The following is a 15,855-nucleotide window of genomic DNA, read 5'->3' on the forward strand; positions in this document are numbered from 1 at the left end:
AATTACAAAAGACCTAGTTTGATGTATTCATGGGCTCGTGGTTTTTCATTGCCATTCCGTGTCCTATAATCTTCTTGGGCTGCTTGGTTCCTCTGTGCATTTGTGCTTTACCAGGAGACTGTTGGTCACAGGACAGAACAAGATGTGACCAATAAAGCCAGTGGAAGGTAAAACCAGCTGACTAGATAACTGGTTACCTGGTGACCAATGTGATTTTCCTTCCTCATTTGTCATTTGCCCAGATCGTCATAGCAGAGAAGAGGAAAGCCCAAGGTAAAGTGAATGTGGCACATTCAAAAATTGAAGTTGAGTCAAGCTGGGGATTTCTCAGAGTTTGACCATTGTTGGAAACACTTAACATACTTACTTAACATATGTAAACAAGTCAATACAATATAGAATATCTTAGAATCCACTGGATGGACTGGCCAAAATGTTTACATGGACATTCATGGAGATGATCCCTTGACCTTTCAAAAAGTTTCAAAAACATTCTGAATTCAATACAGAGATTTGCCTTTGGCATGAATAAAATACTGAGTAGGAATAATGCCCCTGTGTGTAATATATTTCAAATTTTTTAATTTAAACTCATTATTGTGTCTTCTAAATGGCGGTGAGGCCTGTCTGACTATGTGAGACTACCCTGGAGTACTATATGATTTCAGTAAACTGCAGCATAATTACAGTCACAGAGCTGGTGGTGCTCAGCTGTTTGGAGCGCTCGCTCACTCCCGCGAGCACAGGGACAGCTTGTATTTTACACTTTTGATTTTTGTATTTAACAGGTTTCATGCATTCGGCTATTCTCTGAACTTAGCTACTGCAGTGCCACATTGTGACTTTAGATGGTAAGATGGCCGTAAGTGTTAAATAAGAAATTTGCTTACTGCAGCTGGAACCATGAACCAAAGACACCTCAGGTAGAAATTGTGCGTAGGCCTTGGAGGGAAACTTACAAGTGAGTAAACTGTTTTAATATTGTTGTGGTAACTTTGCCTTGGCTTCAACAGAGAGCAGGGATATGTCACTTAAAAAGCTAGTGCTAAGACTACTACTACACTGAAAAAATTGAATAGAGAGTGAGAACAGGGAAAACAGGACTGTGGTGTAAAAAAGTGGAATGACAAAAAATAGAAATATGGGAGGAACAGGGTTTAAGACCGCATGCTACATACAGGCTCGAATTTTCTGCAGAGAACATATATTGCTGTGCACCACTGAAACATACTCCTACATAAGCTCTGGGAACACACATTTTGCTCTCAAGCTCTCATCCGTCATCAGAAAGACTGCAGTGAGAGAGGGACTGTGTAGCTGCAATAATATGCAAAAGTATGACCTCATGCCAGGGTTTTGCTAAGATGGGGGGAAGAAAGTCACACAGATGCACATACGCACATTGTCACACACACACACACGCATACACACACGCACACACAAACACACACTCACCCCGAGGCTTGCAGAGGAATGGTTGGGCTTGAGTGGCAGGTAGTGAGGTGCAACTTCAGTCCCTGTTAGGATTGACTGCTCATTTGGGAGGTTTAGGCTGTGTAAACACGCACACACACACACACACACACACACACACACACACACACACACACACACACATACTTGTATGTATATATTTGTGAGGAACATTTATAACATATACCTTACAAAGTGAGGAGGCTCCAAAGTTTGATGGACTTGGTTATAGGGTTAGGATTAGAATTAGGTGCGGTTTAGGGTTAGGTATTATTTTGATGGTTAAGGTAAGGTTAATGGGCGACGGAATGCATTATGCCGATGAATGCCCTCACTAAAATAGAACAACACGTGTGTGTGTGTGTCTGTGTGTGTTTGTATGTGTGTGTTTGTAATGCCATGAGTGGCGATCAGGTCACAGGTTTACAATAATACGCCTGAGGCAAACATGTATTTATGCTCATATCTGCCTTTGTATGTGAATGTGGAGGGTTGTACAGTCCCATATTTTCCTCTTAAGCCTATTCGCAGTAAGCGTTGGACTATAGGGCTGCGTGTGTGTGTGTGGGTGTGTGTTTGTGTGTGTGTGAGTGTAATTATAACCACTGTACACCGATCTGGACCCTGGAGCCTCCCCCGGGCCAAGTTCAACACCATCGTGTTTTCTCTCCGCTTACAAAACACCTTTGCAGTCCATTCTGCCTCGACTGTGGTTCAGCGAATCCCCACACACGACTTTCTTGTCTATAATTTTTTCCCTGTGGGTATGAAAAGGCCTCTAAATCAGTAATTGTTTCTCAGAGGACGCTGCCAGTGTCTCTGTAACGTCCTCAGTAAATTCTGCTTGAACGTCGCCATTGTTCTGTGTGTAATTTCATTTACATGCAGAACACACAATGTAACTGGCACCAATCACGGGTTTCTATAAAATATTGCCTTGGCAGTGCCAGTGTTCCTTAAGAATAATTACATTTGCCACATTTAGTCCACAGCTTATACACCTTTGGTTTGACCCCTTAAGTCTATTGGAGGTTTTACTTATAGTGATAATAGTTGGCGTATAGCTCAGTGGTCTGCACAGGCCTGTGTTTTAAACATCTACAACAACCTGCTTACAGCTGTTGCTCTATGCACCAGCTGCACAGCTCCCATGAGAGTTTCACAGCACCCGTCTGGTCTATAATCCAGTGTACCAAGTCCACCCAGTACTGCAGTGCCTGTCACCTGTACACTTTACTAAAAAAAAGGTTGACTGCAGCGACACAATAACACATGCTGTCTTAGTGTTATGAAGACTAAACCATCAGGAGCCAGATTAGCAATTTGCTGTGTTTGCCCAGTGAGCTATGTCAAAAGTGCAGGCTATTCAGCTCCCTACAAAACATGGTGGCCCATCTGTGGCTTTGCATCACAATATGACCAATTACACCCTCCAAACATAGGGAATTAGTAATAAAGGCGTTGTGGCATCGAACTACCCGTCTAGACTGGACCATATCCGCTTTTTGGCTGGCAGCCGGGCGCCTTTTGGAAAGCTCTGCAGAAATCTTGGTGCATGTTCCATAAATGCTGCTCAGACCAGCTGGTCAAGTTTAGCTTCAGCCACTTTATTATGTGGAGTGGTGGGGAGCTCACACACAGACACAAACCCACGCAGGATTCCACAGTGAGAATTACTTCACTCTGTTGTGCAGCAGATATAATGAAATTTCTATCATACACGTGAATATATTAATGCGGCACACTCACACACTTACACAACTGTTTGATGAGAGCGGCCTCTCTGTGAGATCAGCTAATAAAGGAGAGATCTGATGTGGACAAAAAGGAGACGGACTAGGCCTGGCAGTTTACCTTGAGTAGGGTTTGCTAACGCTTCAGGCAATGTGTGTGTACATGGAGTGAATCAAATGGTTACAATATGAAGAGTAGAAGAAGCCTGCATTGAATTGGAGGGTTTCCAGACATCCATGTCTTTACTGTACAGAATTATGTTGATTTTCAACTTGTTCAAAGTCAAGTTCAGTAGCTTGTTGCTTTGCAGGTGGCAGGGAGCTAGAACGATTAAGGGCCAAAACCAGTTTATGTGATTAAGCTAGTTTTTTCAGTAGCTTGCTCATAGTTCGACTTCATTTACACTTTCAAACCGATTCAAGTACTTCAATACATTTTTTACATTTAAAAAAATAAACACATATTGATTTTACCATTGCTTCTCGACTATAAATTCTCCCAGTACCATGACCAGTGCCAGGTATATTTAATCATAAAGTTACCATTCGATAATTTTTCTCATTACCCTTCTGTTTGCAGCAGCACAGAGGGACCGCCGATTGAATTATGAATGATGATAAGTTCCGACTTACTTAATTCATTCATTTTTGTTTAATTAAATAGTGCTGGTGCATGTGGGCTCCCTTCGTAAAGGTTGAGAAACTGCCTGGTAGTTAAGGCCACATGTGGCTGCCTATCGATACAAAGCTGTGAACCATTTGGCACCCGGAGGAGGCTTTGTTATTAATGCAGCGTCACCCTCAGTCATCCTAATACATTGCGGGCCTGTCTGCCATGGTTTTAAAAATGGAGTAAGCGTCCATACAGTTGTTCGGGAAAGCTTGGCTATTACAGGAATGAAGTCTGTTTGGCTCCGAGTGAGGTGCCCACTTTTCAAATTGTGCAGCTGTCACACTGGCAGCCTCAACAAACATGACTGTCACCGGGATATAATGTATTTTACACTGCAGCACATTAAATCATCAGTGCATGAGTGGTAAGCTTGTGCTTGTAACATGGTTAGACTGAACCGGTGCCTGCTGATACACAGATGAGGGATTGTGCTTGCCTGAAGGTTAGAGACGCAGACGTGGGGCTGGCTTGCTCAAATGAATGAGTAATGTTCTCCCATCCCTGGGCAGCTACTGTTGGAGCGCCCTTGGAAAAGGCACTGAACCCTCAACAGCTCCAGTTGAGCTGTTCAGGGGCCAAAAATGCAAAAAAAAAAAGGGTACTTACCAAATGGGGTTATGTGAAAAGTGCAACCCAGGGTGGGAGAGCAGCCACCATCCAATCGCTGGTTCATTTTGGCTAAGGCTCGTACCGTAAGCTGCTGAGCTTTGCCAGCCACTTTGGCAGGTAACTAACCATCCCATGCAGGTTGCGCTCTGTCATGAAAAACTAGGTGGTCTGTGAAGCGGTGCAAGTATTTGATGAAGACAAACTGGCAGCCATTGTCAGCTGAAGCCAACGCACATTATTTCCACGGTACTCTAATTTCGGGTGTTTGATTCCAGCTAGATAAATGGCCCATACCTCTTAACACCGAAATTAGTGGGTATACTCTGGGCTTTTAAATATGGGTAAACCCGCTAAAAACACAATTTTTCTCCTTTACCATAGCCACTGTTATTTTCCCCCACTGCGTCACGATTCATAATGTGATAGAATTTACTTGGATAAAAAAACTCAAAATTAAATGTGTCCTCGTGTTACAACCAGACCTGAGTTTTCTGCATTAAAGCAACCATTTTAGTGGCTGTAATTATCTTCGTGGGTTTTTAAAATGTTAAATGCTTTTGGAGTCTGGTAACCAAGTTAGCAAGTTCATGTTTATTCCAACTTGTAGAATTGGTCTGGCCCCCCTTCCCTTTCAGGCCATTTGTCCTGAAACTGGTGAAGCCAATCAAAAAACCATTTCACTCAAATGGGGGCTGGTTTCGATAAGATAACTGACAGAGGAGCGTTTTCATGATGGCTGCCACCGAGTCGTCTGAAGAATCCACCATGGAGACAAAGGAAAACACTTGGATTGTATATTTTCTCGAAAAGAGGAGTATCTGCTACTTAGTGGTCTGCTTAAAGTAAAACCACTGTATGCTTTTCCAACATGTCCCTGTTACAAGTTGAAAGCTTCTGACCTAGAGGGTCAAATTCAGTCTGACTGCCTTTATTATACTGCATATAATTTATGGTGCAGCTATTACTAAAGATCAATAGCACTTAAACTGCTCCATTGATATTGAAACCTGCACTGATTTACAAGCAGATAGGTCTTTGGTCAAATACGCATGCACTCATGCCCACACACGCAAGCACATGCCCACACACATGCACACACGGGAACACACACACGCACACACACATCCACACAGTACTTGTGTATTTTATATAATGCAGTTTCTAACCAATGTCCCAATGTTGTCCTTGTTCATTGTTCATTTCCTGTCATTGCTCTTTGCATTTGAGGCGCGTGCGCACACACACACTCACACACACACACACACACACACACACACACACACACACACACAAACACACATATTCACATAGCGATCCAATTTAATGAAAAGCCAGATTTGTTTCCAGTCAGTGCAGTGTGTGTGTGTGTGTGTGTGTGTGTCTGTCTGTCTCAAGTTTGAAAAGCCAGCTGGCCAGAATTATGCACATAAAGACAAACAAAAACACACAGTATTTTATGCTTGAGATGACACTATTTTACTTTTTAAAGTACAGTTAGTGTAAAATTGTTTCTTCGGTCAAACATCAGCAGGGAGTTTTGGATCATCATGTTAATCACTTATTTACAAAATGGAAGATTGTAATATTATTTGACCCTGGGGACAACAACACTTATGCAACCACTTCTCAAAACTGCAAGAGGCTTTCATTGATTAGTGAAAGAAGATTGTAGCATTGTTGACCTGTGTGTTATTCTCATAACTTTGGCTGCTCTGACTTGGGGGCATCACCACCTGTGTTACAGAGACTCAGGTCATCCAGAGTTAATGGTTTGAATTGTTCTTTCTTACAATAGCTAACCCAGGGTTTTTTTTTTGTGTTCAGTTTTGCATTAGTTTTGCATTACAGAGACAAGCAATACAATTTATATGTCAAGCTAATTGTATTCGGAAGGCTTAAGGAAGCGTGTGCTGCTTAGCATTGTGTTTCCTGTATGTCTGCACCTGAGATGGCAGGTGCAAGGTTTATTTGTGGTCAGGGCGACCACAGATATGAGAACGCCAGGGGTTGTACATAGCTGTATGGGCAACTGGAGTTGGCTTGAGCGAAACTCAAACCCCAGTTGTGTGTGTACAGCCATACACAACTCAATGTAATACTGAGAGCTGAATGACAGACAAATAATGACAACAGGAATACAGTTTGAAAAGTAACAGAATTTCCATTTACCACACTGTTTTCATGATCTTGGAGTTTTCTTGAGGAATACAGTGTTAAGATGCACAGTAACCCCCCTCCCTTAAATTCTCCTCCAGAAACCTCTCCTCCAGCATTTCAGAAGACAACAAAGAGAGCAGCGAAAGAGTGGAGACTGTCGTAGGTGTGGCCAAGTGTGTGACGTGGAGAGTCAGTACATCGGCATAGTCTGCTGTTTATCACAGTTAACGTCTCCTGTTCCTCTCTTTATTTCTTGTTAAGCCCTGAATATGGTACAGTTATCTGTGGGCCAGTGCCTTTAATGCCACTGCAGAGCAATGAATCTCTACTCATATGCAAAAAATCTCTGCTATTAGAAACCCTGCTCACGGAAATTTGCTACCAGCAGCTGTGTGTAAGAGAGCCCTGTGTTAACTGTTTGGGACGTTCAAACCCAAACACAGAAACAACCAACTCCTGGAGAGATCCGCTTTTTCACCACCAATTCTGTGGAAAAATGTCTGTCCAGATATATTATGGTATTGAATTTTTAACTTGTCAAGAGCAACATAAACAGCTTTCCAAGATGATAAATTGGGGACTCCCTCAGCTTTGATCAGCAAAAAACTAAAGATTGTAGTAAATAAGAGACACTCACTTTTAGAGAACTAGATAAGTTTAAGTTGGATTCTCTGACGCAGTAGAATTTGCATTAACTCAGAAATGAGCAGACAGTCCATCCAGTTGACGGAAAACACATCAACACTCTCAGACTCCTGCACATCGAGCTCACTGTTGAGCAGGTCGCTGTCATTTTTCAAATAGCAGATTTCCATCTTTGGGCTCCACAACCAGCCGGCTGAGTCAGAGTGAATTTGGAGCAGTGCATCAGCCCGGCACCAAGGATGCCTTTCTCAGAAATTTGATCCCATAAAATGTTACTTGAAATGTCAAACCGCTGGGCGACCTCATTGATTTGCTGATTTATCAAATCACTGGTTATCGGCAACTGCAGAAGCACAGGGTCTAAGACATGGATGTTTTTTTACACCCATGATTCCTGACAATACATTTTAAAAAGTCAGTATAGGATTATATAATGCTCGGGGCATGGAGTGATAATGAGCTTTCTGGATTATTATTGACTATTATTCACACACTTCTGCTATTGCTGGTGTCTATTCTAAATATGGAGCTTCTGCACAGACCCATACTTCTGCCATGGTAAACCGTTTTCAGTATGTCACTCAAACATTCACTCTCTCCAGGATTTGGATTGCTTGGGGTGAAGATCTCACTTCTAACACACTGAACTGCACTTAAAACTAATTTGTGAGAGAGTGATGAAGAGAGGGATTGCAGGACAGGCTTGAAATCTCTCTCTCCCTTCACTCTGCACAGACCCTCTGCACAGTGCATGTCCCACCGGCTCCCACAGCAGCTCCCTGCAACAACCGTGCAAGCAAAGCATATTGAAATTCACCCCACGCACCGAATACTGACAACAGGCGCTTCCCTGCTCTTTCCCTCCCTTTATTCGAACATAGAAAGACTGTGGGTTTGTGCACATCGTGCTGTGTGGGAGAGATTGAGGAAGAGACAGCGGAGGAGAGATGGAGAGCTGGATACTCCTGCTCCAACCTCTCCGTGTAATGCGTCTCAGCCGTGGTCCCCATGCAGCATCCTGAAATCCCTGGGTCAGCGAGTCCAAACGGGAACCTGGATACTCATCCACGCATCAGTCACCCACCAGCTTTACCCATTATACCCGTCACATGCTGCGGATTAGTCCAACCAGCCACCCACTGGGAACAATCATGCCACCAATCATTACCAGTAACCCAACAGGTCACCTAGACATTTATTGGCTTTTCATCCATCCGTGCATGAATCAATCCACCCATCCACCCAGCGGGGGGATCGCAACTCTCTCCCGGGGCACATGTGCGCGCCGCCGGGCTGCATGCGAGCGCCTTCCTTACCTTGAGCGCTTCTATATCCAAAGACGTGGACCGGTCCATGACTCGAGAGTGAAGTAATACTGCAAATCAGTCCCGGTAATACGAGTCCCCACGGGTGGACGAAACAGGGACGAGAGGGAAAACTGAGACCAAAAAAAAAGTTGGGATGCTCAGAGTCTCGAACTCAAATCCTCTGGATTATTGTCAGGATCGGGTTATTAATATTCCAGCACGGCGGCGACGGGCTTTCTCAGTTTCATTCCTCCCCGGTGGGAGAATCAGGACTCCATCCCGTGGAAGTGTCACCCCCCACCACCACAGCGAGCACCTCCGGTCCCCGGTTTGTCCGCGCAGTGGAGGGAATAGAGGATAATACGAGATAATTACAGCCGTGCGCAACCCTGATGTTTCAAGCTGTGGCTTTTGCGCACACTTGTCTCCCGCTGGTCTGGGTGCGCAGATGGATAGATGCCGTTATATGAAATCCCCGGTTTGTTGTTGCTGGAGTCTGCTGTTCGTGCAGTGTTCGGCCAACTGGAGAGAGGAGTCCGGATCAGACAGCTGATATTCCTTTGCCTTGCCTGGGCGACTTCCATGCGGCAAATCGCCAGAGACACCAGCTCTCCCCGAAAGAAGAGAGAGAGAGGGAGAGGGAGAGGGAGAGAGAGGGAGAGAGAGGGAGAGAGAGAGAGAAGGAGAGAGGGAGAGAGAGAGGGAGAGAGAGGGGAGAGAGAGTTAGAATGAGAGAGAGAGAGAAAGAGGGAGGGAGAAACACTGAACAGAGGAGGATAAGGGGAGAGCTGCCAGAGTTGAGAAGAGAGGAGAAGAGGAAGGACGCTTTATGCTGTATGTGGCTCCAGTGACTGACCGGTATGTGTGTGTGTGTGTGCGTGTGTTTGTTTGTATGTGTGTGTGTTTGTATGTGTGTGTCTGTGTGTGTGTGTGTGTGTGTGCCTGCGAGAGTGTGAGTGTGTGTGTGACAGAGACAGAGTGGGAGGGAGGAGAGAGGGGGGGGTCTAATCAAGTAGATGAATGAAAATGCTGCTTTGCCACTGAAGACAAGAAAGATTTAAATGCACGGGCTGTTGCAGAAAGTCTGCTGCTGGTGTGTGTGTGTGTGCGCGCGCGCGCGCGTGTGTGTGCGTGTGTGTTATGTGCGTGTGCGTGTGTGTTTGCGTACGCGCCTGTGTGAGAGACAGAGAGAGGTACATAGAAAGAATGTATCTGTACCAAACTGATTAGCTGATACTGTCATTTGAATAGAACACACATATAATCACATTGAGACTGTGGAGAGATATAACAGATAAATAAATCATGCATATTTATTATAGCCGGATGACAAAACTTTCTTTCTTTCTTTCTGTCTATTGTTTTTTCTTTTGTTATTTTATGAATTGTCCACATCCTTTTCTTGCCTGTATAATGTGTCGCCGCCTGCTGACCACCAGGGCTTTGTACTATCTGTCACACTCACACACACACACACCTATTGAGTAAGGAGGAGAGGTGGAGAAAGAGGGATGGGAAAGACAGAATTAGCAGAGGAAAAGGAAACAGATGAAGGAGAGAATATGGGTGAAGAGCAGAGAGAGCGTGGAGGGGATAGAGGAGGAGGGGACGTGTGGCAACAAAAGGAGGATAGGACAATGGGGCAGAGGAGAGGATGAAAAGATGAGCAAAGAGGATTGAGGAGGGGAGAGAAGAAAAGGATGGCTGAGGAGTGGGACGGAGCGAAGATGGTGCGGTGACAGCAGAGGCAGGCGATGGGATGGGAAGAAAAGAAAATCAAGAAAGGGGACAAGAGGAGGAAACAAGAGGGGGAAAGAATGAGCCGATTAAAAGAGAAGAAGAGAAGAAAAAGAGGAGAGAGGATGGGAGGAGAGGAGACATGGAGAGAACTCCATGAGTTATTCTCAAGTTCAACCAAAATCTATCATCCAGTGGTGTATCTAGGATTTTCCTAAATCAGGGGCCATAGAGGGGCCCCAATTTACAGAGAAATTGTCCAACATCCAGATTCAGTAAGGTGCATATTTACATCCTTTACCTGTTGACTATTACCTCAATAGCTTTGAGTAAATGTATTGTTAGCATTGTTGGGAAGTGACTAGTTTATTTTTTTTAAATAAGAGACGACTGACAGCACAGGAACAGTAGTAGGGCCAATCAGATTCCATCTGTGACCAGTTCCCTCCTGGTCCCGCCCCTGTTACCATCTCAGTTTAATCCAGATTGTTTTTATCAAGGACAATGAGACATATCACAAATTTTCATGATAATCTGTTACAGAATAAACACTGAAAATAAAAGATAAAGAAGCAGGAATACAGTGGAAACATCATTAAATATATGTCGGAAATTGGTCATTGTTCCAGCTTAAAGAGACCAACACATTTAACAAAATGTCATATTTATTGTTCAAAAATGGTTTCTTTTGTTAATAAGTGACTAGTTCCTTTTCAAAAAGGGACTGCTGATCGGACACGGGCACTTTAGGGACCATCAGATTTCAGCTAGGGCCATTGCCCTCCTGGCCCCACCCCTGGATATCCCATTGATATTATCATCTCAAATTAAACCAGATTTTCTTCATCTAGGACAATGACACCTGTCATGATAACCTGTCAATAAGTTAATACTGTGTGAAAAAATGACACGTACCAAATGTTGGAGACATTTTTAATCATTCAATACAACAGACGACGGGACAGGAGATTTAATTACTTTCACTTTTGTTGTGGTTCAGACCATCTTCACCAGTTGCAGTTTGCTCACAGACACGTCCACTTCTGTCCTCCTGACCTATCAGATATGAGGACTTCATGAGACCACGTTGAGCAGAGACAGGTGGGATATGCTGAATAACGTTCTCCCACAGACTCGGACCATCTTCTGCCAACCAAGCGGAAAACGCAGAGCCGCGCTGTAACAAGGAGGGATGTTATTATCGCCCTCGTCCAATCATGTTCCAGTGAGGATTCAAACCCACGTGATTCATTATGCTTTCATAATTCATTATGTATTCGGTGAATCTGCAAAGGCCAAACGTCAGGCGTTCACCAAATTTACATTATCGAAGAGACTATGTGTGTTTTTTCAGCACTGTTTTATTGATCTACGACTCCTCCGAGGCGTCATCATACTTGCCTTCAAAGATTTCTCCTGCACCTTCAAAGCCTCCGCATCAGGAACCATTTCAAGTCCTCTCTGCTTTACGCTATTGTGATATCCTATAGGCTTTGTGTAAAATGGGCTTGAGTTAAATGGAATTGGTTGCCTCTGAGAGTTGATGTGTACACGGTGAGACATACTCCACGAGCACATACACTTTGGTGACCCCCCCCCCCCCCCCACACACACACACACAAACACACAGCTACAGCTCTATTGAATTGCACACAAGAGACCACGGAGGTACATTTGTTGAGGGAGTCAGTCAGAGATGACGAACATCATATTAATGCCTCACTCATTCTCCCTCCTCTGTTTGTCTCACTCTCCTCTTTTCTTTCTCAGCTCTCTCAAAACACGCCTCTCTCCATCCCTCCCTCTATTGGTTTCCTCTGTTTGTCTCTCTCTCTCTCTCTCTCTCTCTCTCTCTCTCTCTCTCTCTCTCTCTCTCTCTCTCTCTCTCTCTCTCTCTCTCTCTCTCTCTCTCTCTCTCTCTCTCTCTCTCCTCTCTCTCTCTCTCTCTCTCTCTCTCTCTCTCTCTCTCTCTCTCTCTCTCTCTCTCCTATAAACTTTGTGCTGCCGGGCAATTAATCATCTTTCCGAGGACTCGTTATTTTTTATAAGGGAGCGTCTGACCTCAGATATGGGCACCAAGTCCTGTGCCAGCTGGAAATGACATCACCTGTCTGTCCTTCCCTTCTCCCCCCACACTCTCTCTTTCTCTCTCTGTCTAAAATATCCTCTCTGCCTTTCGCCTTGCATTTTGAAAAACCATAAACCGTTTTTCTCGGCATCCATACTGTCTCTCATTCACTTGGTTTTATATCTCTGCTGCTCGCCCAGATATGCAAATACATAAACAGAATCCCCCTCACTTATTCCAGGGACTTTATTGCCACAACTGCTCATGGAAAGGCAGCTGAGCGTTTACGTTGCTGCACAACAGAAAGCTCATGAAAATGATCACACGGAGCAACACTTCCCCTGGGATGGTTGTCAAATTGGCAGATGTGGTTTTCAGCCCCTTATTTTTCTATGAACACTGTAGATCCTTACCTCGTGTGTTATTTGACCTGCTCCACGAGTCTGAGGAACCCCGATGCAGCTGTGCAGCGGGACTTCTCCGTGTCATGCAGCACAAAGTGACAGGAACTTGCAAGTTAGTGATTAGCATTACCTGGCTACCGGGAGATAACATCATGGATGCACATGAAAATAGAGATGAGAAAGTTGTTTTTTGCTGTTTGTTTATTGCTTAAAGGGATAGTTCTACCGAAAATGAAAATTCAATCATTATCTACTCACCTTTATGCCGATGGAGGGTAGAGTGAAGTGTTTGAGTCCACAAGTCACGGAGACTCCGGAGTAATGAGTATTGCAGACAGATCAGTGAGAACTTGCGATAGCTGCAGCTACTGCAGCAGTAATGAGGAGGAGGATAACAGCAGAACTTTTTTTTTATTATTGATCAATAAAACGTTTAAAATATCACCAACCTCAAGTTATTAAGCATAAACTAGAATGACTTGATTTATCTCTATTTGGGAGGAAATACAAAGCTGTGTGAACCCTAAAATGGAATAAGAGGAATGAATGACTGTATATATCAGTGTTTTATATGATCACTATTTTTATGTATATTAACTTTTGACATCTATAATGTAACATATATTTAGAATGTAACATATGTTTTAAATGTTTGATATTGGTATTAAATGTTTGTTTTAAAATGTTTGATATCTATGTGGACCCCACTAAAAGTAGCTCTGTCTTAGGGTAGAGCTAATGGGGATCCTTCTAAATAAACAAATAAACAAATGAATAACCGTTGATTGAAAAAAGGGTTAGTATAGTATGTAATTTTTATAGAAATAGTGCTTGGCTTTTTTTAAACCATTTTCTTACATAGACAGAACATTTAATAATTTTACAGAGAAAACGTCCCCAGATTAATTGATCATTCATAACAAATCCATAATGAAAATAATCATTAGTTGGGGCTTGAATAGTGAATTTTACGTGACTCAAAAGGTTAAACATTTTAACAGCTAGTATGTAATAGGAATATAACAATCATTTGACATATTTTGTAATGAAGCTCCAGTAAGTCTGGGAACGTTTCCATGATTGAGCTGCTCGAGAGCGAGTGAACTGTGGTTTAACAAGAATGCAACACGAACTGATTGTTTCACGGTGCATTGGCTTTAATATTCCAACATGCTTTTCATTCTGCGGTGTATGTGTGTGTGTACGTGTGTGTGTGAGAGTGAGAGTGAAAGAGGAAGACAGGGTTTGTGTATGACAGTGGGTCTGTTGTTCAATCACTTCTTTCACCACTCACTCCTCATTTGTGTTCATTTGTATGCTTGTCTAATTATTATTTAGTTTGAGTTGCCCTTGCAGCTTGTTGACAGCAGATTGTAAAGCAATGGTCCAGTATTGCAGGTTTATTTATATTTCTTACAGCAGGTCATTAGACCCTGCTCAAGCCATTTACACATCTATTACTAGGGCATTAACACTCTCCCACTCCACTCCATTGCTGCAGGGATCCATTCGCACGGCCTGCTTTGCTGTAATGTATAAGCACATTGAGTATCTAATACATTGCTTCTGAGGTCATACACAAGCACACACCTGCAGAATGCACAGTTGTGTAAGGAAAAGATTCAGTGACAAAGGAATGTTAACATGGACACCAATATATTGGCCTTATTGTGAACAAGACATCTCTTTGAACATGATGGTTATAGGAGTTGCAAACAGCTTATTCTATTCATGTTCACCATATCAACAGTAAGTCCACAATGTCATACATTCGTCACTCCCGCCTGAATTCCAAAACCCCGTCGTGCAATAGTTCAATGGAAGATGCTATAATAGACCTTGGAGTATTTTTTTTTCTTTTGTTTGCAAATGCTTTAACTCTTTATTCTTTTCCCATCTTGCTGAGACTCTGCAGTATGTCAATGGCTCAAAGTGCTGTATAAACTCCATTAGGGTGTTATAATGTGATTTAGATGTATACATTTCTAAAAGAGTGCAGCTCAGGTCTCGGTTTTCAGTACGAACCCAAAAGAGCTTTAGGTTTTCTTTGATGCAGCCAACATGACTGAACCTGATCTGAGTATAAATATCATCCAAACTTTCAGACTCCAATATCCAGATAATGCCAGTAGGGTTGGAATGCTGCACATGTCTTAATTTGATTATAGCTTATTCTGAGACTGACCATATATTGGTTAAGGTAATGACAAAATGCTGTTTACATGACATTGTCTTATTCAGACAACACTATTGTCTTACTCAGTTTAATATCAGAATATTGGCGTTCATGTAAACACGCCTATTTACTTACAGAAATGTAAGAAGTTAATGTTCTTTGTCTGTATTCTATATTTAAACCTAAGGGTTCAAACAGGTGTTGAAATATTTATTTCACAATCAATCCATCTTCAGCGCTAGCTGTGATTGTAAAAAAAGTATTCATTTTCAGCTCAGATACAAACTGAGTCAGTACGCTTACAATCTTAGACAGACAGGAAGCTTTTCTGCCCAACAGAAAGGGAATGTAACAAAATAAACTAGATTTTGAACATCACTGTATCTCAGCTACATATGAAATAAATAATAAGCCTTAGTCTCCACTGCCCTGACTGTGAAAATCTTTATGCAGGTGAAATTTATTGCCAAGTTAATGTACTGCATAACATTAGTCACAAATTGCTTAGGTGTAATTTCATGGACAGACCGCGAGACAAGTCACCCCAGTGGTTTCACATAAATCATTTGTCCCCCTCAATTAACTCTATCAAGTGTCTGTGACAAACTCGGCCTTCCCAGAACATATGAGCGAGAGTATAACAGAGAGACAAACTCTGCAGTCCTTTGTTCACATGTCACATTAATTTACACTTTTGATAAACGGCCGGCCGAGCTGCAGACAAGTAACTTAATTAGAGAGAGACATTCAGCAAGTTACTTGTTCTGAGGCTGGAATACAGTCATAATTGAAGAAAATAGCTAAATGAATTCCTCCAAAAATGTCAGCGTGTTGAATAAAAGATAATTCTGTCAGCTGATGTTATTCAGAAAG

Source organism: Platichthys flesus, chromosome 5, assembly GCF_949316205.1.
Source record: "Platichthys flesus chromosome 5, fPlaFle2.1, whole genome shotgun sequence".
Lineage (NCBI taxonomy): Eukaryota > Metazoa > Chordata > Actinopteri > Pleuronectiformes > Pleuronectidae > Platichthys > Platichthys flesus.